The following is a 12,672-nucleotide window of genomic DNA, read 5'->3' as shown; positions in this document are numbered from 1 at the left end:
TTGTATAAAACTGTGGCCCACAGTTTTATTACACACGACTAGAACCTAAGAGTAGCTCAGCCAGTTCTCATTGAAGTCAGTGTAGTTACTGAGTAATAAGCCTGAGATTTTAAGGGGTTAAATTCAGCAAATAATCAGTAATTGCGCTTTTAAACGCGCAGATGCGTTAATTTATTGTCACTTAGAAAATCTAAATATGTAATCTGATGTTTGCATATTTATGCCAACTTTTGAATATAACATTTAGAGGTTTTATTTTTAACTAAATGTTATTTTGAATTTTAATTTTAAAAATGAATTTTAAATTTTAAAATGTTGATTTTAATTTCGAACGTAAATGTTTCGATTTATGTTTTTAAATGAAACATTTGGTGTTTTGTTTAGTTTTTTTCTTCGTACACTTGAGCACTAAAATTAGCATTCAGTTTCAGTTCATATTTCAGTTCGTTCCCTGTAAAGGACGTGTTAACCTACTTTTACTCAGAAAGCATCATTTGATCAGGCGTACTCAAACTTTCGCACATTACTGTATGGACCTCCATTACCATTAATTTACACTCAGAGTGCAGGAGCTCCAGCAGAGAGTGCTAAAGCGCTGTGGGGATGTGTGTATGTATGTGGGTGGGTCGGTGGGTATGAGAGTGTGTGGCTGTATGTGTGAGACCACTGGATGCTATCTGAAGAGACCCTTGGTGGGAGCTGCTCAGCTGAGCACTGAGCAGTGCTTCCAAGTCACTGCCTAGAACCTGAATTCCACAGCGATGTTCTTAAGTTCTAGAAGTGTGTAATAAAACTGTGTTTGCCATTTAAGGGGTTAAGCTATCGTCAACAGAAGTCCTCACATTCAATAAAGCAAAGCTGAAAAATCCCCTGATGTGATTTGCAGCATAAGAGACGACCCGTGTTACTGAAAAGCGTGCGACATCATATCGACCAAACTGAGCGGTTGATCTGTTACAATTGCTTTGGGTTTTTTTTTTTTTTTTTTATTCCTTATTTTACAAATTTTTTGACGTCTCTCTATGTAAACAGACTGTCATGCCAACTATCTCCCTGTGGCTAACCATATCCCATATGTTTTGTTTTATTTGCTGCTCTGTAATATTCAGCATATAAATTATATCATTATGGGCCAGGCCCTGCAGCCCTTGTGGGGGGGAGGGAGCAACACTCCAACCATATACTTATGCACAGGAGGCTTCCTCGCACTTCTGCTCAGACTTGTACCCCATTTCCTTCCCAGATCCAAATCTGTGTATTTAACCACATTCTTCAGCCAAAAAGCTGCGAGATGTCATCGTTCCATACAATCCTTCCTCTCTCGCTCACCCCTTTCTCCCTTTCTAACATTATCACTTTTACAATCCTCCTCTTGCTCTGTTTTCCGCTCTAGTTCCTACAAACTATGTTTGAGCTGCCTGATCTGAGAGCAGCTTCGCTTTTCCTGTATCTCAACTCCTGCTTCTCCTGGTTGAGATAGAGGCCCGCTAACCCGGTCCTAGTCCATGACTTTTACTGCAAGGGGCGACAGAGAGTCAAAACGAAGGATGGATGTTGCGAAACAAGCCTAAGTCCTCTAATCCGTCCACGTTTCGCAGCATTCTAATGTGTTCCTGCTGGTGCCTAATTGTCCGTCGGCCACAAAACACAGCCTGTGTCACTGTGCGCAGGCCTCTTGTGGTGATTTCTGCAATTACTGGACTTGCCCACTTCCCACTCGTCAGAAAGCGCAGCGGATCTGTTTGTCTAGTGAAGACTACCCAAGAATAATATTGTGGTAAAGCCTTCCTATCCATTAAAATCATTCATTTAGAGTCGGGGAGGAGGGGGAAAAAGATGTTGGGCCACTAAAATAGTGCTTAAATTTACTGGGCTGGAATACGTTAATAAAATGTACTACATGAACCCAGATATGATCAACCATAAACTGAAAGACAGTAATTGCAGTGAAGTGAAACATGCGGTACATGTTTGATTCGAACCCCAAAGATTGTTAATAACACTAAACTGTAGGGGAGTGTCCACAAGGCCGCATGACCCTTACATAAGCACATCATGACAACTCACATAGACTTGTATGAGCATATATATATATATATATATATATATATATATATATATATATATAAGACGACCGAGCATCAAACCACATGCTGTCAATCATGGAAGATCCACTAAAATATGTCATTTTATCAATTTGTACTCTTTTTTTTTTTAATACAATTACCTCAGAATAAAGTTGGTCACACCAGTGACGTCAAATGAAAGCTTCATATGAAATCATGGCATGAAATGGACTCACCGTGTGCTTTTCTTCATAGATCTTCAGAAAACAGGTAAAAGAAAGTCAAGTGATGTCAACAGTGTGACTTTTATTTCAAAACAAGCGATTTTTTGTGACGCGGAAACACCAGTGACACGACTCCTGGGGACCACAACTTTATAATATATAATGTAATTATATTCATTCATTCATTCATTCACTCAGAGGCACGGTGGTGTGGTGGCTAGCGCTGTCTGGGTTCGATTCCCTGGCCAGGTGAACGGGGTCCTCTCTGTGTGGAGTTTGCATGTTCTCCCCGTGTCTGTCACAGGGGCACAGTCTTGCTGGAAGCATATAATTGTCCAAAACGTCTTTGTGGCATCAGCATCAACCTTCACTGGAACTGAGAGGCCCAAATTCTGAAAAACAGCCCGAGCCTATTATCCCTCCTCCTCCAAACTTTACTGTTGGTCCTGTGCATTTCGGTAGGTATTGTTCTCCTGGCAACCACCAAACCCAGATTCATCCGTCAGACTGTCAGATAGTCAAGCATGATTCATCACTCCAGGGTTTCCACTGCTCTAGAGTCCAGTGGTGGCACGCTTTACACCCCTCCAGCCGACACTTGGCACTGCGCATAGTGATCTTAGGCTTGTGTACAGCTACTCGGCCATGGACTCCCATTTCCTGAATTTGCTGTCGCACACTTCTTGTGGGGATGCTGTTACCAGAGGTAGTTTGGAACTCTGTAGAAAGTTATGCAACTGAGGATTAGTGATTTTTACACACTTCCCGGCACTCGGTAGCTCCACTCTGTGAGTTTGTGTGGTCTACCACTTCATATCTGAGCTGTGGTTGCTCCTAGACACTTTCAATTCACATCAGTAGCACTTACAGTTGCCTGGGGCAGCTCTAGCAGGGCAGAAATTTCACTGATTTGTGGCAAAGGTGACATCCTGTGACAGTGCCACATTTAAAGTCACTGATTACCTCAGTACAACTCATTCTGCTACCAGCGTTTGTCTGTGGAGATTGCATGTTTATGTGCTTGATTTTATACACCTGTTAGCAATGGGTGTGGCTGAAATACCTGAACTCAATAATTAGGAGGGGTGTCCACATTCTTTTGGCTATATAGTGTGTGTGTGTCATGTAGCCTCATGAATACTGCCCTACAGGACAATATTTGTTCAGGACAGTTACTGAGTTTTTACTGCACAATTTGCAGACTATTGAAATAAGACGACAGCTTTCAACCAGATGTAATTTCATTTTACCGTTCGGTCTTTGTTTCTGTTTCTGCCTGAAGCTAACTGACAGGTCTTGCACATTCAATTGACTCTTAACGTTCAATTATTTGGTGCCTGGATGTCTCTTGCCTGGCTCCTTTTTGCTGATTTTCACATTTACTCATGTTGGAGTGCCGGGTGGATGGAATATTAGCTATGTAATTTTGTGGTCTGCGGACTGATGGATTGCGCTATCTGATATCTCCAGAAGAGGGAGAGTTCTTCAGGTCAATAAATGTTTATTTTGAGAGATGTCCAGGCAGAAAATAGGGGGGAAAGTGGTTTGATGGGTTCCTGCGCAGGCCGTGTCTGTGAAAAGAATGACAAAGTGATCTTTATTGAGAGCCTCTCTTTATCTCGACCTGTCTCTCCCGCCTCTCTGACAAGCCTTTTTATCTGAGTTGGGTGTCTTGTAAACAATACAGTATAGCTCTTGTCAGTGTCTTGCTCTGGGCTCTAAACTCTAGACTCTGCACTCTTTGAACTTGGCCCGCCTGCTCGCTTTCAGCAGCGCGACTGCCGACTTTACGAGGAAGGAATATTTGTAGCGCGTGGGGACTAGAGACAGACAGGCTCCTGAAGGATATGATTTTGGTCGCTCCATCAATACCTCCGCCGTAGCATCATGGTGAGAGCCAGCGCGCCGGAGCCAATGCCTCTGACAAAACTGTTAGAGCCATTAACCATCTCAAAGTGAATTCTTCACTCACCATGCTGGCCTCCTCGCTGGTCCAACTGAAACTCTGACTCCTCATCACTCCTAGTCCTCTAGAAAGAGAAAAAGCTCCTCGAATGTTCCTTCAGCGCTGTTACATTGTTATCTAAAGGTTCTAATTAGTCTCTCTGTACTCGCCGCCGCTCTCTGTTCGCGTGCCAAAGGCACACTGGCGGACAAACAATCTTGGACCGAAAGCTCCAAGAACGGCCTTTCCACTGCGGAACACCAAAGCTTCTTTGAGTAAGCTTCTCTTCTCTGTAAAACCCCTACAAAGGCTTTCTGAGACCTAGTTTGCCCAGAATGTAAAGAACTTGGCCATTCGCACCAAACTTTCCATGATTCTATTTACATTTTGTCGGATGTTTAGCAAGAGGGATGTGTAATCTGTCAAGCGTGAATGGAATCCATGTTCATAACCCAGCACCGATTGGTCTGCAGCTACAACTGATGGTGCCCTCTTGGTAGCTCCCTGGAAAGAGTCATTGAGGACAGGAACTTTGCAGTATTCCTGGAGAAAGAACACCAAAGAGGAACTTAGCTCAGCTTTACCTCAATCCTGTAATCCAGAGGTCACTTTCATTAAGGGTCTTGAAGTGGACTTGAAACAAATAACAGAGGCATTTTCTAGTTGCAAGTCGCCGTAATACTACAGTGCACTGCAATGTCTTTGCTGTTGGTGTAGCAAATGCAATAATATACCACTTCCCAGCTCTGAAATTGCAGCATTATTGTATGTTTCCCAAGAACAAGGTGTAAAATGGGGTCAGTGTATGTGGATCTCATTTCCAAAGGCAGCACAGAAGAAAGATTACTAATAAAAGACTCACCATCCATTTGAATTATTTCTTTGATTTCTCAGTTTTTTGCCATTTCTCAAGCAAAAGCGCATTAATTTCTAGTGATGTTCACTACAACGAACGGTTTCATGCTGCAGACTTTTTTTCCTGCAAGACTTCACGTTGAGGTCAACTTTGGTGAACTGTGATGTAAAAGTAATTGGGATATGTTGACCTCTGAAGGTGTGGAGCTTTATATAGCACCACTGAAGATCCGCAGTGGAGCAAATGCTAATTTATCTAATACCTGTGTGAAATACCTTTAAACATTTTCTCTCCATTGTGTAAATAAACACACAAAGAAAGACTGTATGATGTGCAGTCAGTCAGATTGCACACAATGGCAAGGAAAAGCATGTGAACTCTGGAATGACCCAGTTTTCTGTAGTACTCGGTCACAAAATGACCATTTGGCCCTGGGTGTCATTGAATATAATGTGTTCCTTCATCTAATTCACATACAGACAAAAACATTGTGCTAAAACTAAAACATAAACAGATATAATCTTTATTGTGCACACGATGATTGCCAGTGGAAAAATGTGGATTGAATAATGGTTTGAATCTCCTCTTTGCCTCAACATTTTTCTGACCTGTACAACATTCAAAAGGAACATTGGACTGCTCTTCTTAACAGAGCAGCTCCAGCTGAGACATATTCCTCAGGTGTCAAGTGAAAACTGCTCTCTTGTGGTCCTTCTACAGCATCTCTGTTGGGTTAAGGTTTAGGCTCTGACTGGGCCAAAAGGCGTCTTTGGTTTTCTTGAAGCCATTCTGATTTGCTTCAGTGTTTAGGGTCATTGTCCTGCTGCAATGTTCGGCTTCTATTGAGCTTCAGCTGGAAGACAGGCACTGTGACATGATCCATGGAGGATCCTTAGATAAATTCATTTTTCCCTCAGTGATGGTAGTCGGGCCAGGCCCAGAGGCAACAAAGCAGCCCCAAATCATGATGCTCCCACCACCATGCTTCACTGTTAGGATGATTTTTTTATGCTCGAATGCAGTGCCAACTTTACACTGTTCATAGTGATATGTGTGTCCACAAAACACAGACTAGCGTTTAGATTGTCAAGGTGCCCGTTGGCAAATGTCCAGTGTGCAGCTTTTTTTTTTGGGGGGGGGGGGGGATTGACCATTCTGCGACCCACTATAGCAAGAGTAGACATTACTTAATCATCTCCATGAATAGACAGTAGGTCTAACTATAGACTGCTGAGTACCTAATATCTTTGAGATGACTTTGTGACTCTTTCCAGCTTTAGGTAAATCAACAATTATTGATTGTAGGGATCTGATTCTGAGATCGTTTTCTTGTGAAGAATGGTTCACATCAACAGTTGCTTCTTGTGGATAACAAACTCAAAATGTTTGAGCGATGTTTATAAGTCAAGGTAGCTCAAATCCACACCTTCAGTGTCATTTCAATGACTGGGCTCCAGGTTTGGACAAAAATGCAGGTAATTCCAAAGACAAATCATCAAGAGATCATTGTAACTCTCTATACTGCGTGTGTTCATTGTTTATTGCAGCTTTGAAACTGCTTGGTTAGCTGTTTGGCAAAGCACTGCTGCATACTCAAGTACCACCACTGCTACCAGCCAGCCTGCTTTTTTTTGGTACAGCTCATTGTGCAGCGCTATTTTGCCATGAGTGTAAAAATATCTGGTATGCTTATGCTTGCTTTTGTTTTTTTTTACTGTTTATAGTTGGTGAGTTAGCTAACTTTCTAACTTCAGGGTTTTTTTTTTTCATCTCTCTTTTGAACCCCACATTAAAGCACTTGCTAAAAGTGCTTCTTTTTTCCACCTCCACAGTTTTGGCCATCTCTGCTGTATGTGAAACATGAAAGACACAGAAACTCTTACTCACGTTTCCAAAACATCTTGTCTACATTATTTTAACTCTTTATTGGACAAAATCCTGCAACACAACTCTAAAACGCCGCTTTTGAGTTCTTCTTTGATTTTCCTTTTCTTTTTCGTTTTCCTTTTCTCATTTGCAGTGATGTTGTATTAATGTCTTCTATAGAGTGGATAAACCTAAAGGAGGGTGCTGTTTGCCCCGTTAAGCTCCACCGACCCAGCAAACCTCTCTTTTTGTCTGTTCCTTTTCCTTTTCTTGAAGAAGACGTGTTCCAGGGTCGCCTCCAAGGAGGGTTCCACCCAGACCCAGCCATGCAGTAACATCATCAACCCTGCTCTGCATCCAGCTTCTCCAATTCTCCCAGCCCAGATCTGATGTATCTTCCACCGGGGGGTTTTGGGAAAGACTTCTGTTGTTTCTGGTTGTCCACCCCAAACTGGAAGAGAGAGTGAAACACTGAATATTGACTTTTTCGCTGTGACACAGTATTAGAGGCCATCTGGTAGAGATTACCACCCCAGGTTGTTGATTATAAATGGCACTTTTCAAAACGGAGAGGACGATCAAAAGGAACAGAAGGGCACACGTGTTTATATTTAAAACACGCAGTCCACCTAGCCGTGAGTCTGTCCATCTCCCTCGCCTTTCTCCGAAGAGCCGGCCAGCTGTTTCCGATCAGTCAGCGTCACCCGTGGCCGCTCTGATGAAGCGAGGAGTCCTCTTGTGGTGAGGAGCTGCTTCTTTTTTTGTGTGTGTGCATTCATGTTTGGGGTATAAAAGGGAGTCTGTTTAAAAGCAGTTGGAAATGAGACGTCCATCGCGCCGTTCCCGCTGCTTATCTAACACAGCTGTCACCCTCAACATGAAAAGATTGTGGGGATGATGTAGGTTTATGGCTCTCCAGTGTTGCAGGGTTCATTTTTCCAAAAAGCATTCTGATAATTCATTTATAGAGGTTCAAAGTGCTCCATTTATTCGTGAGAAATCCGGGCAATTCCGCTGATTGATGCCTCGTGCGAGAGGGCATGAATGCTTGGTGCACCGGGCGTTTCTCGCGAGACAAGGGAGGTTTTCATAATCCTCAAAACTGAGCACCTAGACTTATTTTTCTTTTAAGGTCATGAAACCCTAATGATGGAGATGATGTAGATGTTAAAAACAGCTGCAACAATATTTCATTGCTTTGTCAACTCCCTTTATCTCGTGTGCGTAAATGATTTCTTTGGGTATGTCTTCAATCATCTTAGCTGAATTGGTATGAGGACAGTGTACGCTGAGCAAAGCATATTACAACGAATAACTCACTCTCTTTTTAAGAGCCCATTTCACAGACGGAGGAATATTTCTCGTGTTTTTAAAATAGGAGTTTAATGTAGTATGTAAGCGATGGTGAAACCAGCCCATTCATGGAAACGAAGCTGCGAAAACAGCCGTTTTGAATTCACTGCTTTTGTGATGTCACAAAAGCAAACACAACTACATATATCAGCACACAGCACATTAAGCATAGCCAATCAGAACAGAGGTCATTTACATACGGTCACATACAAATGTTTGGTCGCCCTGGTCAGTCGACATTGATGTACCGATTCTCCGAGTGAAAATAAGTTAACACGTTCTCTTCGGAGAACACACTTATGCGTGTTTTAATAAGCAAAATTACTGTTTATTTGCTAAAATTAACATGTTTGAAAAAATAAAGCATTAAATGTGGCCTAGGCAAAGGTTTTGGCACATTATATACGATTGTTTTGATCCACTGTGTAGACTGAAATTGTGCACTAAAATGTGTATGTTGCCATATACAGTACAGTGGCACTGCTGGAGTTTTTAAACACTGTGTCCACTCACTGTCCACTCTATTAGACACTCCTACCTTGTCGGTCCACCTTGTAGATGTAAAGTCAGAGACAACAGCTGTCACGATTGGCTCCTCCCACTCCTCCATGTGCTTTTTGTTTACTTTTGATCTTCCATGGGCGTTTGTTTCGGTTCAGTCCAGCCCCCTTGTTGTCTGACTCCACCCTTGTTTCCCACCTGTCCCTCGTCTTGCCCCTGTTATATAAGCCCTGTGTTTGCCCTGGTCTGTGTTGGTCTTTGTTTGTGTGTTTGTAAGCCTGTTTGATTGTTCTGTTTGTTTGATGTTTGAATTGTTGTTTGATTGTTCTGCTGGAAGTGTTTGGTTTCGTGGTTGTATTTCTGTCTGTCCCACATTCGATCCATGTTGGCTATATGTACCTGGACCGTTTTGACCATGACCCTGGATTTGCCCATAGTTGCTTATCTCAGCACGTGCGTCCACCTCATCGCTCCCCACTGTTACAATAGCTCATCTGCTGCTGCACAGTTTGTGTTGGTCATCCTCTAGTCCTTCATCAGTGGTCACAGGACGCTGTTGGCTGGATATTTTTGGTTGGTGGACGATTCTCAGTCCAGCAGCGACACTGAGGTGTTTAAAAACTCCAGCAGCACTGCTGTGTCTGATCCACTCAGACCAGCACAGCACACACTAACACACCACCACCACGTCAGTGTTACTGCAGTGCTGAGAATGACCCACCACCCAAACAGTACCTGCTCTGTGAGGGTCCATGAGGGTCCTGACCACTGAAGAACAGGGTAACAGAGTATCAGAGAAACAGATGGACTACAGTCTGTAACTGTAGAACTACAGAGTGCAGCTATACAGTAAGTGGAGCTGATAAAGTGGACAGTGAGTGTAGAAACAGGTCATAATGTTATGCCTGATCAGTGTATCAGTCTTAAAGCCACCAAAAAAAATGTTTTGCAGCTGAAAACGACAGATATGCAAAAAAATACAAGTAAAATGTAGGATAATATATAAGGTTAAGTGCTTTCCTGTTGGTTGAGAGTTTTCTGAAATTTGATACTCAGATTTATCAGTACAAACACAGCTATGCTGAAACAAAGCAGCCAGTCCTGGATCTGCTGTTTGTCCCAGAAACATCCAGATGAATTTGTTTGCTCTTTCCTGTTTCCCAGCTCGACATGAGCAGACATGAGCCTGGCCTTATTTCCCAGCATGCATCTTTGATTGTGTGAGCTGCAGAAGTCATAGATAAGGGTTGTGATTCCTGCACAAAGAGCAGGAGGAGGAGGGGGGGGAAGGGGGGTGATGCTTCACAAAAGCCAGGCGTGATAAGGCCAGTTGATAGTGTCTTCACATTCCTGGATGTGCTGCTTAAACTCAGCTTGGCTGCATTTCATTTATCAGTTTCACTAACAGACATGATGCTTTCGGCTGACACGGGTTGAACAACTGTCGTTATGAGCTCTGGTGTGTTCTCAGATCGGTGTGAACCTTCAGCCGTGAGCTCATCATTCAGGTTTTGACCCTAAAATAATGAGCCATCTTATGATCTTCATACAGTAACCCCTATGGGTAACGTTTTCTATGAGGACTGTATTCATGAATAGTCATAAGTATGCTAATAAGTCTTTGAAACTTGGTAACAATGCTTTGTAAACACAATTCTAAATTCTAATAATGCCACATTATGTTCTATGATTTAATCTTTTTTGTGGCTTATGAACATATACAAGATACAAGGGTCGGCATCCGTTATAAGGCCTTTTAAATCGTTATAAAGCACATATAATACATATTAACAAAAACATTATGAACATTTCAAATGCCATCACTGAAGCGAAGTGCTGACGTAAAGTTATTAATATTTCAGGTTAATGACATTTGAATGTTAAATGTCAGGGGTACTGTTCAATGTGTTGAGGTGTATCTGTCAGTCTGTTGTCTATAATGCATTGTATTATTGCAGGTTCAGCTAAGAGAGCATCCTGCCCATTATGTAGTCTGGTTATACTTGGACATTGTTGAACAAACAGATGTTTAACACTGTTGTCCTTACTGAACAACACAGTACGGCATCTCATGTTGCGCTTGCTTTGGCCACCAGAGTTGCTGCGGCTGCTATCTACTGACCACTTCTACCACTTTCTCACCTAGTTTTACAAAACACTGCTCCGTAAAGCTCAACCAAAAGCTAGCGAGTGTCAAGAGAGTCCCCAGCATCACCACAAACATCTTTTCACAACACTCCAGCCCACAACTGCCCCCTGAACTAGCTACATTATAGTGTAGTGGATAACCTCTTTCACCTCCGTGCTGTGGGTTGGTGATCCCCTGCCAGTGCAAGCATTCCTGCACCATGACATTCATTATTTGAAGCCACGTTGAACCTGGCGGTATTTTAGGCTAATAATGAGGCCTAATCAAAGTTTTCTACTGGCTAATTGAGACTTTTCTCATACTCAGATGTGAGAGGCTCAAGACTCAACTTGAATTTGAGTGCTAACCAAGCTCAAACCTCAAAATTGGATTTGGTTACATAAGCACATCACTGTTTCACACAAATTCCTCAGTCCGCTTACAACCATTGGTCTCTGTGTTTGCACGCTGTGAAATTAGACCTCTGCATTTAACCCATCCGTGCAGTGAAACACCTACACGCGCGCTAGTGAGCACACACACACTAGGGGGCAGTGAGCACACTTGCCCAGAGCAGTGGGCAGCCCTATCCACAGCGCCCGGGGAGCAGTTGGGGGTTAGGTGCCTTGCTTCAGACCAGCTGCCCACGCCCCAGCTGCCACCACCTGCCTTGGACGAGCTGCCCACCCTACACTGATGTTCTCATAGACTCCTAACTATTCCTAATACCAATATTACTGCTATTAATATTAGTAGTATAATCACTTGTAGGTAGTTTGACCAGAGGAGAACGGGTCCCCCCTGGTGAGCCTGGTTCCTCCCAAGGTTTCTTCCTCACCTCTGAGGGAAGTTCTCCTTGCCACTGTTGCCCCTGGCTTGCCCAACGGGGGGTTTCTGTACATTCTTACAGTCCTGTTAAAACTTTGTCTTTTCCGAAATTCTGTAAAGCTGCTTTGTGACAACATCCGTTGTAAAAAGCGCTACAAATAAATTTGATTTGATTTGATTTGCTCAAGGACACCTCAGTCATGGACTTTCAGCTGAGGGGATCGAACCAGCGACCTTCTGGTCACAGGGCTCATTCCCTGACCTCCAGCCCACGACTGCCCCCCCCCAACAGCTTTAGCTCTGCCATAGCAGAGCCTTCAAAGATAAGAAGAACTTGTCAACGTTCCCCTCTGCAGGAATCTTTAGTAAAAGGTGAAATACTTGTGCATGAATGGAGAGAGACCCCAGTAGTCGTGACACTCCATAGCATATTACTGATTAGTGAAACCGGAGATATTACAATGTACTGAATGTTACACCCCCCACCCCCCACCCCGGGCTTTCTGTGCTCACATATCTGTCTGTATTAAATAAATGGCATACTATATTTTAAGAGTCCCTCTGTAGATGCTCTACAGATAATTGTTTACCTTTTAAATGGCCATGACCCTCCGGAGGGTCCAAAGGTTTACTACACACTTCTATAACCTAAGAATAATTCAGCCAGTTTGCATCGCAGCCCATGTAGTTACTGAATAATAAGCCTTAGTGTGTAATAATCCCAAACTATTTGATGAAATGGACAGTGTTAGGGTCAGGTTCAGGTGTATATTTTGGGTTGAGGTTTAGGTTAGGGTAAGGATTTGGATTCGATTTAATGGATCTATTCTGTTTAATAATCTATTCCATTTCCAGTAATATTCTATTCCAAGTTTGGACCTGCCAGTACTAAAAACACTGGCTGA

At 42.9% G+C, this 12,672-nt stretch overlaps 1 non-coding gene across 1 annotated transcript; it reads right to left on the bottom strand.

The window, feature by feature from the left end:
* Positions 1 to 12,063: 12,063 nt before the first annotated feature.
* Positions 12,064 to 12,178, bottom strand: LOC119262538. The gene has a single exon (XR_005129735.1). It is a non-coding gene; the product is annotated as a U5 spliceosomal RNA (small nuclear RNA).
* Positions 12,179 to 12,672: the final 494 nt, after the last annotated feature.

This window comes from Pygocentrus nattereri, chromosome 26 (assembly GCF_015220715.1).
Source record: "Pygocentrus nattereri isolate fPygNat1 chromosome 26, fPygNat1.pri, whole genome shotgun sequence".
Classification (NCBI taxonomy): Eukaryota; Metazoa; Chordata; class Actinopteri; order Characiformes; family Serrasalmidae; genus Pygocentrus; species Pygocentrus nattereri.
Note: the sequence above shows the minus strand (reverse complement) of the source record. Positions and strands in the feature narration are given on the sequence as shown.